This window comes from Podarcis liolepis, assembly GCF_965112155.1.
Source record: "Podarcis liolepis genome assembly, chromosome: 5".
NCBI classification, from domain to species: Eukaryota; Metazoa; Chordata; class Lepidosauria; order Squamata; family Lacertidae; genus Podarcis; species Podarcis liolepis.
This window is the reverse complement of record NC_139556.1, coordinates 54,340,301-54,355,904: the sequence shown is the minus strand read 5'-3', so window position 1 is coordinate 54,355,904 and position 15,604 is coordinate 54,340,301. Positions and strand designations below refer to the sequence as shown.

At 41.6% G+C, this 15,604-nt stretch overlaps 1 long non-coding RNA gene across 1 annotated transcript in view; it reads left to right on the top strand.

Annotated features, from left to right (window-relative positions):
* LOC310707700 overlaps positions 1-15,604 on the top strand; it is a 67,670-nt gene that overhangs the window by 38,273 nt on the left and 13,793 nt on the right. The window contains exon 4 of the long non-coding RNA XR_014526668.1: positions 3,369-3,612. This is a non-coding gene — a long non-coding RNA (uncharacterized lncRNA). The remainder of the gene's footprint in view (positions 1-3,368; positions 3,613-15,604) is intronic.

Here is a 15,604-nt window from a genome sequence, read left to right as displayed (position 1 = left end):
TCAAGGGTGAGATCGAGTTTGCGTGTCAACTGCATTAAACCATAACCTGGAAAACCTTTGGGGAATAACGTTTTTTAAAGTGTCTTCTTGTTTTCTCTTCATGAAAAATAATCAGGATGTGTTTATTTCATTTACGCTTCAAATACAACATTTTAATCTGTTCTGGAGCAGTTTGGAATCGGCAATGCTTGCTTTTTCTTTAAGGTGAGCATTAAGAGCCATCTAGGTTGTTCATATCTAGGTTCAAGTCCAGCAAGCTTTACTGGTGTCTCTTAATCATCTCCAAGTTCCATACTTTCCTTTTCTGCTTAGGACTGACTGACAGCCAGACATCCTATTTGGGTGGGGACCCTCTGCCTCTGGTAATCCCAGCTATCAAGAATCAAGCCTGCTCCTCATACTGGTTCAGTTAGTCCAGAATTTGCCAGTCTGGTGCCCTCCATATGCTTTGCACAACAGCTCTCATCAGCTCCAGGCAGTAGGACCAATGGTCTAGTAATTGTCCATAGAATCTGGATGGCATGAGGTTGGCAAAGGCTATGCCTGTCTATGCTGTTTTTAAATCCTGCATAGCAGTCTGGTGCCCATCAACAGCAGTGCCAGAGGTGTGCCAGGAATCAGGGATGCGAGGAGACATAGAGTCAGTGCCACAGACCAAGCTAGGAGTAAAGGCCCAGCCCAAACAGGAAACCAATCATAGCTGTTTTGATCTAGGAAGTCCCACTAGCTAGTCTGGATGGGCAGAACCTCTTCAGAGCCTGAGAATATACTGCCAGGAAGATGATCCAAGCCATAGTACTGATGGCTCTCAATATGTGGCCTCTGTTTCCTAATCAATTAGTCTATCAGTATTGATTTTATTATCTGCATACCTGATTTTGTTTGCATATAGACTGCACAAACCTGAAATTAAAATCCCAAATTTTAAGTTCCCCTGAGTCTGTTAGAGTATGTTTTCCCCTTCGTAATGAAATTTTAGGAATAGCAACATGCACATGTTTTAATTTATATGCGAAACATTTCCAAGGGTTCTAGTTAGTGGCAAGATTTCTGTTTGAAGTTAATAAATTGATGTCTTTTGAAAATAGGAATGCCAGGTCATATTAACTACGGATTCCAGGCGACATGCAGAAAGGGCCAGGGAGTAAGAAAAAAAATCTTATTAAATGCTACCGAATATGTAGATACCATATATTAATATTTTTATTTCTTTCTGCTTTTTCATTTGCCATTCTCCTCTTTTGAGATGCAATAAAACAGATGTTGTCTTATTTTTAAAGTGTGGAAGATGATGTCCTATTTAATTTCCTCCCAAACAAGACAATATGGCTCTCCAAATACAGCTTGACAGAGAGAGCGGGGGTAGAAATTTGCAGATCAAAGATCAAAGTGTATAGTGCTCCACCTTAAATCCCTCCCACCCTATTAAGACCCCCCTTTAGATGAGGCTCAGAAACAAATTTCTCACACATCAATGATACCTCCGTAATCAATTTCAAATAGCCCTTTGCACAAGGATGCAAATCTTGGCTTTCTCTTAATAAAGCATTTTAGAAGATGGATGTACTGATCTGGTATTATTAAATGAAAAGTGGTCCCTTTTTAATCTAGAGATGCAGGGGCGTTAGTAACAGAGTGAATCAAAGGCCTGGTCTATTTCTCTTCCTAATTATCAATAGTGTTTTATAATCTTATTAATATTGATACACAGTATACTGAAGATCTGTTAACGTATAATGTATGTGGAGGATAATTAACGAGATCCGAGTCAGATCAATCGCCTATTTGACAGCAAACGGTGTGTGGCTTATAAATTATACATATCCTAGGTATGGCTAGAAATGTTTAAAGTTTCAGTCCAATCCTTCCACTTAGAGCACTGGGGGGAAAGTGATGAACTTAAAGGCGCAATCCCTTGCCTGCTAGGTTTATACTGTACACTCGGAGGAATAAGTCTTATTTAAAAATCAAAAGAGCTCCATTAACTGCCAAGATCTCAAAGCAGCCCGGAAAACACACCTTCTCCTTGTGAAGTGCAGCAAAACAAAAGGCAAAACCTTGTAAGAAAACGGCTGATTAATGAAATTGAGGGGATTTCTCTCCCTCTCCCTCTTTGATTTAAGAGAGGAGGCAGCAGGCGGGATGTTCCAAATGACAGATCTCATCCCATGTCTTTCCACTGGCCTTTAACGAGGTTAGACTTTGCCAGCGCAGTAAATACAATTAATAATCCCAATTAATATTGCATGCTTTGGTAAGTCTGAGAGCATGAAAGCTTTTTTGCAGATTACTGTACATTCCCCAAAGCGCACATGTGGAGTGATGAGAGGGGAAATGGGGAAATGCAACTTCCCTTTGTGTGAGTGAGTGTGTGTGGTGGTTGCTACTAAGGTAAATGGGCTGAGATGAAAGGAAATGTCAATTTTAACAAAAATAACATTATTACTATTAATAATTTACCTAAGGGATATGACCCAATGTGTTAATAACACTTCAAGGATGTGAAGTTTCACCAAAGAGTAAGAGATGCCTCAGATTTCCTTTGCTGTTGCACATCAGACCCAAGGTATGGTCCATGTATCATATACCCCATAGAATCAATTTTGTCCTTTATATAACAGCTTGATCAGACATTGCTGAAATGTAGGGCAAGGCAAACAGAACCCCATTCTATAGGTGGGAGGAGGCAGATGAGGTCTGTCCTGTGGCTACCAGAATTCATTGCAAAGGGTTGAAAGCATATGAATGAACTGGGGCGTTCAATGACAGCTAAGCAGAGTCAAGCATGGAATAGTGGGAATTAAAATCAAAATCTGCAAAGGACTGCTTTCAACCATCAAATCAAGACAATTTGCTAATGTTGGCAGGATTTATCTCCGTGACCACATTCATGATCCTGAGTTTTTGTAAAATATATTAAAATATATATTAAACAACTCAATGTCATCAAGCTTAGACATGCTTATTTAATTTAAATCAATTTAGGTTAGCAATGAGCATTGCACTGGGGAATATTTATTCTTCATTAGCCCTACCAGCTATTAAGAGCTGATAGCATGAAGTGAGTCTGCACATCTAGTTGTGAATCAACATCACATGTGCAGCGCCCGTTTAAATATGCAGTTCGCAATTCAATTACCATTGCTAGATTAGGAGGGGAAATGTTATCATATGGCATATTGATTCAAGTAAAATAATAGAGACCTAACTTGAGATATAATTTGGGTCTTTGAGGTCGTCCTCATTTTTATACTTCCCAGTATTTCACAACTCTGTGTTTTATTCAAAAAGACTGTAGTCCAGTGATTGAAAAACTCTAATTGTATGCACCATCACCACTGGTTTAGATTACATACCTTCTTTTTTAGGAGAATAGCAACCATCCAGGATAGGTTGTCAACCCAGCAACTTGACTCGAGAACCAGCAACCCACAAAGCCTCCATCTTTTCAGGATTCAACTTCAGTTTATCCAGTTTATTCAGCCAATAACAGTTACTGCGGTGGGCCTGACTTGCTGCACCATCCTCCCGACACCAGCTACCAGCCCAGCACTGCTACTGGAAGACCATAAAATGCTGACCTTGCCATTGTCCTGGCCTAGCCCTGTCCAGGTAAGCTGTAGCACTGCCAGTACCAGCCTGTTACATGCATTGCTACTGCATCCAGCCTACGATTGCCTCCAGGCACTGGTCTAGCCCCTGCGTAGTTGATAAAGACATTAAATGCAGGCATGGCTAGTTGCAACAGAGCACAAAGCTCTTATGAGAGCTTTGTGAGTCAAGTTAATGAAACGCCAATACCCAGACGGCGCTCTTCCTATTCAGTGAAGCGGTCAACCTGTGCATGCGCAACGACGGTCTCAAGTGTACATGCCTCAGTTTAACCATGGTTTACATTTGCAATCTGGATAGAAGCTGCTTTGAGCAGAAATGCATCAAACAGCCATCTTTCTCAAGAAACTTCAAGATACCTATGGACTGTGGCAATTTTATGTACAGGCACCCCTCCCCCTTTGAGCAATCAACTCGCACGCAGCCACGTGTACACGTGACACTAGGAAATAAATACCATACTTTTCCATGTATAAGACAATGTTTTTTTTACTGAAAAATTATGTTTAAAACAGGGGGTGGTCTTATACATGGGTAGTGCCTAGGGGGGGACTTGGGATTGGTTGATTTCGTGAGCTGGAGATGCTCTGCAGCGTGTTATTGGGGTCAGTGGCAAGGAGTGGTGTTGATTGGGTGTCGCTGCGTCAATTGGCTGCTTCTACCAGTGAGGGGACAGACGTTAGGAGGAGTGTTGCGTTGGCCAGGCGGGTGAGTGATATTCAGCAATCCCCCCCCCCAAAGCTGAACAACTCTGGGCAATCTCCCCCCAATTTCTAAAATTCTAGTCCTCCAAACTAGGGGGTGTCTTATACATGGGGGCATGTTATACACAGAAAGTATGGCAATTCAATTCAAACCCTGAAATGGTGGCAGAGAGCTGGAGAGTCCTTGTGGCTCGTGAGGAGGACCCCCCCCCCCCGAGCCCGAGGACATCAGTGAGGGCAGAGGAAGCCTGGAAGAGACAGACGGTCCAATGGAGCTTTGTTTATGCTGCTCAGCCTCCCCACCTAGCAGCTGATGTGCAGGGTAGCACAGCAGCAGCTACTTTTCCTCATGTCCTCAAGCCTACCGCCAGCCCCAGAGCTTCAATTCTAGTTGTGGATAAATTTTGGATACAGTATTTTGAGTATGGATTGAAGACAAAGTGGCAGAGAGGGTGCTCCCCACATTTCGCAATTTCACTTATGTGCTCAGGGGTCCGGAAAGTAACCCCTGCGAAGGCGGGGGGACGCTTGTATTGCCTTAAAAAGCATTTTTATGTAACGCATCTAAATCAGGGTTGGGGAACCTGTGGTCATCCAGATGTTGCTAGACTACAACTCCCCAAATCCCCAACAATTGGCTATACAACATCTGGAGTTCAATAGCATTTGTCAGGGACACGCCCAGCAGAGAGGAATCTCCAGAGGAAGAGGAATTGGCTGCACCTGAGTCTCCAACCTCAGAGGAGGAATTGGCTGCACCTGAGTTGCCAAGAAGTAGGAGGCGGAACAAGCGATTAGAGCAGAGGCGGGCCAGCAGGAGGCGGGGAGGACGTGGTGTAAATCTGGCCTTGGGAGGGGTCAGAAGCCAGTTGAGTCAACTGACTCTGACGGCGAAGGATGAGTTGTGGGAGCTTGGACTGCTGTAAGCCTGTTATTGAGAAATAAACCTCAGCTACTTAAACTGCCAGCGTTCGTGTCTTGTGTGGGAGAAGCGCTAAACCTGACATCATCTGGGCATACGCAAGTTCCCCATCCCAGCTCTGAAGTAAGAGCTGGTTTTCTTAAAATGTATTATATTACAAAGAAGTATAGACAACTGCTTTTCAAAATGCATGCTTAATGTAACGTGTTTTGAGACAGAATAGAAAGATGCTAGGGAAAGTCAACTAAAAAGACAAAGGTAGTAAATTATTTTTATCTTGCTATTTTAGATATTTAGAAGGGTTTGTGTGTTTTTTTTAAAAGAAACCACATAGATTATTTTAGCTCATATTTTAAGAAGAAACAAGATATTTGGAATAGAATTGGTGTTTCTGAACAATTTTTAATTATGGATGGCAATACATTTTTTTCTGAAAATATAAACTTTCATTTTGAAAAACCTTTATATATGAGGCAATTATGTAAATTTAGTAAAACAAACAATTATTCAGGACAATTATTAACTCACCAATTGAAAAGAAACAGGTTTTAAAAGTGTGAAACCTTGGCTGAATCATGACTTGCTTCTCTTTCTCTCTTGCGAAACATGACATATTTGACTATGTAAGTCTGTTTTTAAGCATAATCAACATGGGCTGTAATAGAAAGTATCAAATAAATATCACATATTCCATTGTGGATTTTAAAGTTTGATATATCCCATACTGATATATACTTTTAGATGAAGTCATAGCTTACACATACTTAAAATAAATAAATATTTTCTTCATATTAAATAATAGTACCATATTTCCACTCCACAGTAAACCAATGCAAATTAGTTTCTTTAAAAACCATTCATTTCCAGCCTTTAACTGCCCCTATAATCATGTAGCTCCCAATTTTGAAACAGTTTATATAATTATATGAGTTTTACACCATGCCCTGAAGGTTACCACGTATGTACATTTATACATCCATATCCATACAAATTTGTGCTCTGGAACTAATCTACACATCATAATTAACACAGAAAATCCAGGCATTTTCTCTCTAATTCTTTAGGAAAGAATTAGGAGTCTATGTGCTGTCATAAGGTCAGTAGCAGTAAAGACTTCATTACCCTGAAGAAATGCACTATGGAAAATGTGCTGGTCTGTTATGAATTTGAAACATAATTTTATTATAGATATTTGTCAGTCAAAATGGTGAACACAATAATTTGTATTAAAAAACTCCCTTGGAAATGTATTTCTTGGCTACTGATGAATACCTACTAATAGTTGTGTTTGGTAGGCATAGTAAAATATTATAGTGATCCTATACCCATTTACCTCTTGGTAAACTTCATTGAACTCAATGGGACTTATTTCTGAGTATGAATGGGATGTACTGTTATATATCACAACCATATACATTTTTTTTCATATTATGAGGTGTATGAGGTGTTGGGGTGGAGTGGTAGCTCTGATACATGCTGTTCCTTCTCAGGTTGTTTGTCCATCTTTAGTCCCTACCCTGCACTCACCTCTCACTGGTGGTTCCTAGAACAGAGTGGTTCAACACATGGTCCGAGGGCCACATGTAGCCCTCAAGGCCTTTTTTGGTGTCCCCTGGCAACATTTAATGCCTCCCTCAGCATTTACACTGTCTTCCCAAAGCCTGGTAAGGGAGGCGTTTTACTTCCCAGAGTCCTCCTGCCTCCTTCCCAAAGCCTAGTTAGCATTTTCCCAGCTTTGGGAAGGAGGTGGGAGGGCTCTAGGAACCTGCCAGAGTAAAGGGGAGGGGCAAACGGAAATATGGGTGAGCTCTGAGCATCAGTGCATTGAATGCAATTCTACGTCATGGAGTTTGATGTTTATTGTTTTGATGTTTTCCATACTGCAGGTATTTTTTTGGTATTGTTTTGCATATTATTATTTTTTGCTTTCACTTTGTAAACCCCTTTGTGAGCTTTTGTGATGCAAAGTAGTATATTATTATTTGTATTAGTGACTTACTAAATCACTTTCTAATTCACTGTGTCAAGGTGACACAGAAGATAATTAAAAACAGTTCAAAACACAAAAGCAACAAATACACTTAAAACAAACTGAAACCTTAACAAATATATGTGTAGTAGATAGGTAGCCGTGTTGGTCTGCCATAGTCATTATACCAAGAACTAACTTAGTTGGTCTTTAAGGTGCTACTGGAAGGAATTTTTTTATTTTAAATATGTGTGTGTGTGTGTGTGTGTGTGTGTGTGTGTGTGTTTATCTCCACATATTGCGCAAAAGAATGTTATAGCTATACTAATACCACAAAACTAAATTGCTCATCTTTGTGATGCTCCACCTAGTCACGTGGCAAAAATATTAGTTGTTCCCACACTTGATAATGTATATCTTATCTGAATATGCACCTGATATCTGTAGCTGCAATTCTGAATCTACTCATTGTGTGATTCATTTGATTTCAGCAGGGATACTGTACTTGTGTGTAATAATTTCAGAACCGTGGTTGCTGGACTCCAAGAGATGTTGTTGTTGAGGCATGATTGCTAAATTATAATTAGTAGTACAGTTTAGGAGGGCCTGCAGTTCAGCAGTTTATTTACCTTTGATTTATACATCAGCCAGTCCACTTATCTATCATCTTCTGAGTGCTTTTGAATAAGAAAAAAAACATTTAATGGCATCAAAGATCCCCCATTTCCTAAATAAAAGTTTCCTTCCATACTATCTACTTGCTTGATTGCTTAATGCAAACACTAAAGTATTCAGAAGTAATGTTAGTTAGATGAGGAACGGACTTCCACATCTGCAACAGGAAGCCTCGACCTCATCCACAGGAACCCTTCAATTTCAGTGGGGGAGAGTTAAGCACATCTTTAATTTTCCCACTGAAATATGTGAGATTTAGATTATCCTGAATGTCTGGACTGAGTCTGGATTTGTTCTTGAGTTGACCCCTCTGCGTTGTGTAGGGCTACCCAAGCGAACTGAGCCAAAATGAAGCTACATCTAAAAGTTGGTCCTTTTAGGGATGGATCAAAGCTCAGTGGTAGAGCACATAAATGCTTGCAGAAGGTGCCTGTTAAGTTGTGGGTGAACATATCAGACGACACAGTGATTCTTCAAACAGCTCTTGTTTATTCACAGGCCAGGACAGAACTGAACTGAAGGGCTCAGTCAGCCTGCTTATATAGAGCTCCCGAACAACGTAACTGTTGCAACTTTCTAAAACTATCCAATCACTGAACGTCACTTTCGATCCTTCATTTGCATAACTATCTACAGTATCCCCCTGCTGGCCCAGGGTGAGAACTTCAGTACATAACAGTGCCAGACCCAGTCCACGGTATCTCCAGGTAAAACGGAGCTGGTAGCAGATTGTGGGAAAGGCTCTGGAGACTACAAGGCTCTGAAGGAGCAGGGAAACACAAAGCAGACAATAGTGGATCAGATGGGGAAGTGGGGAGTCTGATCTGGTGTAAAGTGGCTTCTTCCTCTCCTGTCTCCAAACTAGTTTGAGGTTTGGGTGAAGGAGGGACATGATAGAACATTTCCCCTCATCTAAATTTATTTAAACCACTATGCACTCATCTGGGAGAAAAATGTTCCTGTCACAGGCAATCACATCTTCTAAATTATTGAGGTTAGTGTTGTGGCATCTTTAACTGGAACAACTTTCAGTGTGTAGCTTGGCTCCTTCACAGAACTCATTCTCAGCTATTTGCTCTACAAGAGCATTCCTGCAATGCTTTCGCTCTCTGCTTAGGCCACATTGCGGACTAGAAGGATTTTCTAGTCTACTCTTAAAACAGCAGGTTAGATTAGACAGCCTTTTGATTCGTTTCAGCTGGTTCCATGATGCACAGTTCCTTTTATTGAGATTCATAGTCCACCCTAGTCTAATAGCAAAGGGCAGTGACACCAACCAGACTTAAAACAGATACTGAACTGATTTTTACTTTCTTCAAGAGTCTCTATGGGTGGGAGATAATAAAAATGACTGTCCTTACAGCAGGGAGGGGGAATCTGCAGCTCTCCAAATGTTGTTAGACTACAGTTCCTATCATCCCTGACCATTGGCTGTGCTGTCTGGGGCTGATGGGAGGTGGAGTCCAACAATATCCAGAGGGTTAGAACATTCCCCATCCCTGCCTTGCAGGGTTTTTGGAAGGATTATAACTAGTTAATGCATGAGATGCCCTCAAAGCATTAGTTGAAGAGCAGTAATATCCCTTTGTTGGTAATGTTGGGGTTTTTTTTTTAGTCCTAACATTTGAGAAACGTTTTTTTTTAGACACTAGCTTATTGGTGTTGACCCATTTATGATTTTACCATTTGTGGGGGGGGGGGAATTGTCCATTTGGGTCTATACCACAACAGAAATACTATGTGGTATTGCATTCTCTATAGGCACAATCTTGCAAACTACCAATTACTGTGGACTCAGTTGAGCAAATTAGTTATCTCGGTAACTCCATTAGGGTGTTTGTGTTCTCTTACAGCTCTGCTGATTCAGCAAGAGTGCTCAGACTCAGCTGCTTCTAGGATTGAGGTTTATAATCCACCATCGAGGGAAGGGTGGGGGCGCGCACACACAACCTTGCAAGGCAAGTACAGAATGTGCTTTAGAAAACAACCACATTCATGCACAGGTAACTTTTAAGAGTGCTAAATAAGCTGTACATCTTTTAAGACATATAATAAAAAATAACCATTTAAGTGGGGAGGAAAGTTCTAGTAATGCATCAAACCATTTTTCCCCTGTACAAATTGTTCTCTGTATTAATATCATATCTCTTATATTGTCTAGAGAAGTTCAGAAGAATCTCTGTTCCCACCCACTCCCAACTGTCTAGGTAAAAGTTCGCACTGATATTGGTATTGGGAGAGTTCTCAAATGGCCTTGAAAGGAAGGTCATATTGTGTTTTAATAGCTGTCTGAAGATAAGTTCAGACAATAGGAGAAGCAAAGAGGCAGCTGTATTTGTGGTCCAGTCCCTGGGTTAACCTCAACAGGCTGCGCTTTGGGGTTGAGGTAGGGAGTCTAGTCAGATCGGAATCCAGCAATTAACAAAAGCTAGAGTTCACCCCACCCCACCCCCCGCTTGCACTGCACTAATGGACAACTAGAGCAAGCCTCCTCAGGCTAGCATAGTTGCATTTATATTTGAACGGCAAAAGCCGTTTAGACCTCAGGCACAATCCTGCAGATCAGATCTGTACACATAATTGGAACTTCCTTCTTGCTATTTAGAACCAGGAAAAAACTGCGTCCCAAGCGCTAGGAGAACTGTACCTAAAATATCCGGTTCACAGTGGGCTCTGATTTGTGGCCTTTGCCTACGCCAAGTGCCTGTTTGAGGCATGCCTGATTGACAACCCAGAAACACTTGTGTGCCCTGCAAACGTCTGGAAGACTCATTTGGTTTGGAGTTGCCTTGCTGTCAATTATGCTTGCCTGGAGTGGGACAAATTTCCTTGCTTTAGTTAACTATGGTTTTAAAAGGTCTGTGTGCATAGGTAGATCATAGGAACACAGGAAGCTGCTGTGAGTCAGACCAGCACAGTACTGCCCACACTGAATTGCAGTGTCTGTCCAAGATTTCAGTCTGGGGGTTTCTCTAAGACCTACGTGGAGAAGCCGATGATTGGACTGGGATCTTTTGTGTGCATAGCAGCTAATCTGCCTTGGAGTTCAAACCCTGCCGCCTTGCTTTCCCTCAAAGTTTTGTCTGCTGCCACTGGCTCAAGAGGTGAGGTTTCAAAGTGGTAGACTATATTTTATTCCCTGCTTCATCCCTGAAGTAGCCCGCAATAATATCTGTTAACATTTTAAAATAATAAAAAGAGACAACCACATATACCAGTTGCTGAGGCTCAAAGATGGGGACAGTGCTTTTGCACTCAGGTCCTGTTCACAGGATTCCCATAGGTTGACCACTGTAAGAATAAGTTGCTGGAGTAGTGCAGGGGTGGCCTGTCCTGTCTTGCCACCTGAGGTGAAACGGGATGGTGCTGCCCTGTACATGTGCCTTCTGTTGCTCACCTCCCAGGTTCCCTTGCTACCCCTGCTGAAGCCTGGCTTGCCAGGGTCACACGGCTGAGGCTTCGGGGTCCTGGCAAATCATATTGGGATCTTGCCAGAACCCAAAAGCTGCTGCAGCTGCTTCTCCACACTTTTCTGGCAGCAGCAGGAAGGTGCACCTGTGCCGCTGTACATTGGATTCCATCGCCTGATGCAACTGCCTCACTCTGCTTCCTGGATGGGACGGCCCTAAGCAGATGGCTTTTGTTCTAATCAGCAGAGCTCTTCTTGTGTTCTTAATTTCTATTTATGAAAGATAGACACCACCTTTCTGTAGCCCTCCATTTTTGGCTCATGGCCAAATGCCCATCCCCTCACCTTTACAATCACAGGGCAACTGATCAACTAGCACAGCCAAGTTCATTCTGGAAGCAAGGGGGAGCAGGCTCCTAGCAGCTGCTCTTCTGCCTTATGACTGGGGCAAGCTAATCTTGCTGGGATTTTGAATTAGTTTCTCCACGGTGGGAAAATAATCCTCTTTCCAAAAGATACCTATAAACAATGGTGCTCATGATGAATGAATATTTACAATCCTATCGGTTGTGTTTCTTTACTCCCCTTTGATTTTGGCTGCAAAATCAGATAGCAGAAGGGTGTGGGTGCAGCAGGAACAGTAAACAAAGCCATGATAGTGCAGCAAGCTGCAATGAAGATGCATAACATGGAGACAAACAAACCACTGATTTGGATGCCTCTGAAGATACCATCACCCAGCTTGGTGTGCCATTGCCCAATTGGCTCAGTTTTTAAAGTGCACCAACATGGCTGCCTCTGAAGATATCATTGCCCAATTTGACATGACCGTTCCTGAGATTGAGGAGCAGGTTTTGGTCTGTGCTTGGGAATGTTTGCAGGTGGCAACCAGTGTGGCCTGAACCACACTGAGCCAGGACACACTGGAGACAGCAATGCGGGAGGGGAGCATGAACCGACATGATTGGTCAGTTCATTAAGTATTTCTGTTGTTTTACTTGATCCGGGGTGTTGGTGTGCAGAATGAGAAGGCTAAGCTGGTCTGGCACAGCAGCCAGGCATGTACAGCAGCACTGCAGTACCTCCCACAAATTGGGCCAGGTTAGAAACCCAAGTGGGAGGGACTGTGCAGAGCCCTAAAGCCAACAAATTATGTTATCCATTCATACATGTGTGTGTGAACAACAACACTTTATTACGGTCATAGACCAGCAAAAGGAGGGAGGGGTACAATCATTTAAAATCTTTTTTAAAAAAACACTTAAAAAAAACCTAAAAGGAGTTAAAACAGAAAATACCGGTATATAATACAGTAGTCCAAAAAAAGTCTAAAAGAAGTGTTAGGAACATCAGACAAGAGTGAAAGAGCACAAAAGGCTAGTATATATAAGACCACAGCTATCAGTCTACAGAGCACTCCAATACGAGTGTATTTTAACCAAATTTTACATGGTGGTTCCTGAGATCAAGGAGCAGGTTTTTCTCTGTTTCAATACAGTTAGATGCCATTTTGAACCAAGATGGTGGGCTGAATCTTTCAAAAGTGTACTGATTTCAAAACTGATTTCTAGGTTTCTTAGAATTCCCATTAATTTATGCTTTGATTATACAGAGGGAAGAGAAATATTTAAATCTGCACAGCAAAATACAGCAGTGCAAAATGTCCTATTAGTTTATGAGTGTTTATTCAAAATTCTAAGATCTCACTTAATAAAAGCACTATATAGGACAGTTAAGGAATAATTATTGGATCTGCTCCAGTCAAAATTGAGACATTTTAAGTCCAATTTATTTCAGTGGTTTCATTGCATATATGCTTAACTTTCATCAATTTATTTTGTTGGAAAAAGAGTCCAGCTCATGATTAACCCTTCTATGAGTTTAACTCCCTTCTACTGGAATCAATGGGACTTAAAAGTGCTTAACTGTGACTGGATCTAGTTCTAAGTATATTGTTGCTCCTGAAAATATCATGTGACTATATGAGAATTTGTATTCCACAAATTGTTCCCTCTTAATGGGCATTCTTCCTTTCTTGACTGCTTGTCTTTTGCTTGAATGGTCCTGATGAGACCATGTAGAAAGCACCTCTTGTTCTTTCGCATGTACCAGGTACGGCCTGTCCAATTGCTTCAGTGGAATGTTAATAGATGCCAGCATCAGAGCAGGTGTAGTGAAACAGCAGTGAAAGAGTCTATTCAAAAGGGATTTTGGGTTTTTAAAATTTCCTTTGTGCACCCTGCCTCATAGATGCAGTATGGTTTAGATAGGTTGCTCACAATCATAGTATCTATCTGTTCCAGGTTGTATGTGAAAGATCCACAAGATGGAGTGAGGTGCCTTTCAGATACCTCCAAACTCCAGTAGGAGGATATAGTCCATGGTATCAAAAACCACTGTGTTAGCAGCATCCAGGTATCAAAGCTGTTGGAATCTGTCTGTGGTGAACCACTAAAACATAAGAAGAGTCTGGTGGATCAGGCCGTGGCCCCTCCTGTTGCCACAGTGGTCAACCAGTTGAAGGTGGAAAGGATGTAAGCAGGAATTGAGTGCAACAGCAGTCTCCCCTCCTGTGGGTTTCAGCAATCGGTGTTCAGAATCATACTGCCCCCCGATAGTGGCAGTAGAACATAGCCATCAGGGTTAGTAGAACAGGCGGTGGCTGTCCTCACTTGGAAGAGCCTTTTTTATTGAAGACCCTTCTGAACTGATTCCACACACCCAGGCTGAATCTTTCTAAGAAAGGAGGAGTATAAGGGGCTTCCTTTTTCTGGATGAGCTTTGCTTGAGCAACAAGGTCTTCTTTAGCTCTGGTGTGTTACTCCATCCTAGCATGTTCTTTATGCTATCTGGTTTGTTCTCCAGTCCTGATTTTTCATTTCATTCTGATTTGTTGCTTGTTCCTTAGTCCTAGCTCTTGGTTTGTTCTTCCTATGTGGCAGGGATGGTGAACCTGTGGCCTTCTAGATGTTATTGGACTCCAAGTACCATCAGACCCAACAACTATGTCCAGTGGAAAGGGATGATTGGAGTTGTAGTCCAGTAGTATTTGGGGGTATTCAACCTATGTTGAATATTGGATTATAAGGCGTGTGTGTGTAATTCTGTATTTATTATTCATTCAATTATTACTCTTATATACCACTTTCCTCCAAGGAGCTCAAGGTGGTGGTTATGGTGGTTCTTCTCCCCGTTTTCTCCTCAGAACAACCCTGGGAGGTAGGTTAGATTGAGAGACGGCAACTGTCCCATGGTCACCCAGTGAGCTTGATGGCTCAGTGGGGATTTGAACCCTGGTCTTCCAGGTCCTAGTCCAATGCTCTAAGCATTACACCACACTAACTTTGTTAGCTAATGTGCACATAGATCATCCTATATAAAAATATTTAAGCAATCATTAGAAGAAAATTTAATAAACATAAGGATCCATTCTTTTTGGAACATGTCATTGTTTACAAACTTTACAAATAAAATTTATACTTGGGTTTGATAGAAAGCTAAGACTGAAGATTTAGAAATGAAATCACAGCCCCTTTCTCCCTGTTGAAGTTCTCTTTCTTGTTCCTCAAACTGCACTTTTCTTAATGAGGTAAAGCAAGATTATGGAGATCATTTTTAATGAGAATTCAGGAACATTACTGGGTTAGCTGAAAAGTATGAAAATACTTAACCTCAGTTCCATGGGCTGCCCTTTATTAACATTTTCCTGTTACAGACATTCATATAATTGCATTTTCCAGAAGTCCCAACTCAACTGTTTGGTCCATATATTTGGTGTTGCCCCCAAAATACAAAACAACCATGGAATACAAATCAATTTCAATCATCATTTCTTCTGTCTACAAGATTCTGCAGAATGTGTCCTTGTCATTTCTGAGGAAAGGGCTTTGATGAGCTAAAATATCGAAACATTTATTGACATCGCTGTAAAGACCTTGGAGTTGGAGAAGAAAAAGTTAAGACAACAGCAGTAATTGGCGGCAGCAATTTGGAGGCAAAGTGAAACAAAATGGTAGTTTGAGAGGGAGGGTGGACCAAAATGTTGGAAGCTGTGGCACAGGTGGTTGCAATTGGGCAATGGTGGGGAACTGCCCATTTGGCTGCTGCCCATTTGGATTGATAAGCTGAAATGCAGGGAGCCCAGCACTAGGTAAAGGCATAGCCAATGACAGGAGGGCCAACTAATTCTACTTTTGTTCCCATTGTCTTTATGAGTTCTATGAAGGCACCATTGAGACTAAGGAAGAGTAACTTGACAGGCAGTGCTGTCCCTTGCCCCTGGACATTGTAAACAAGAAGGCAGACAGTTTGGG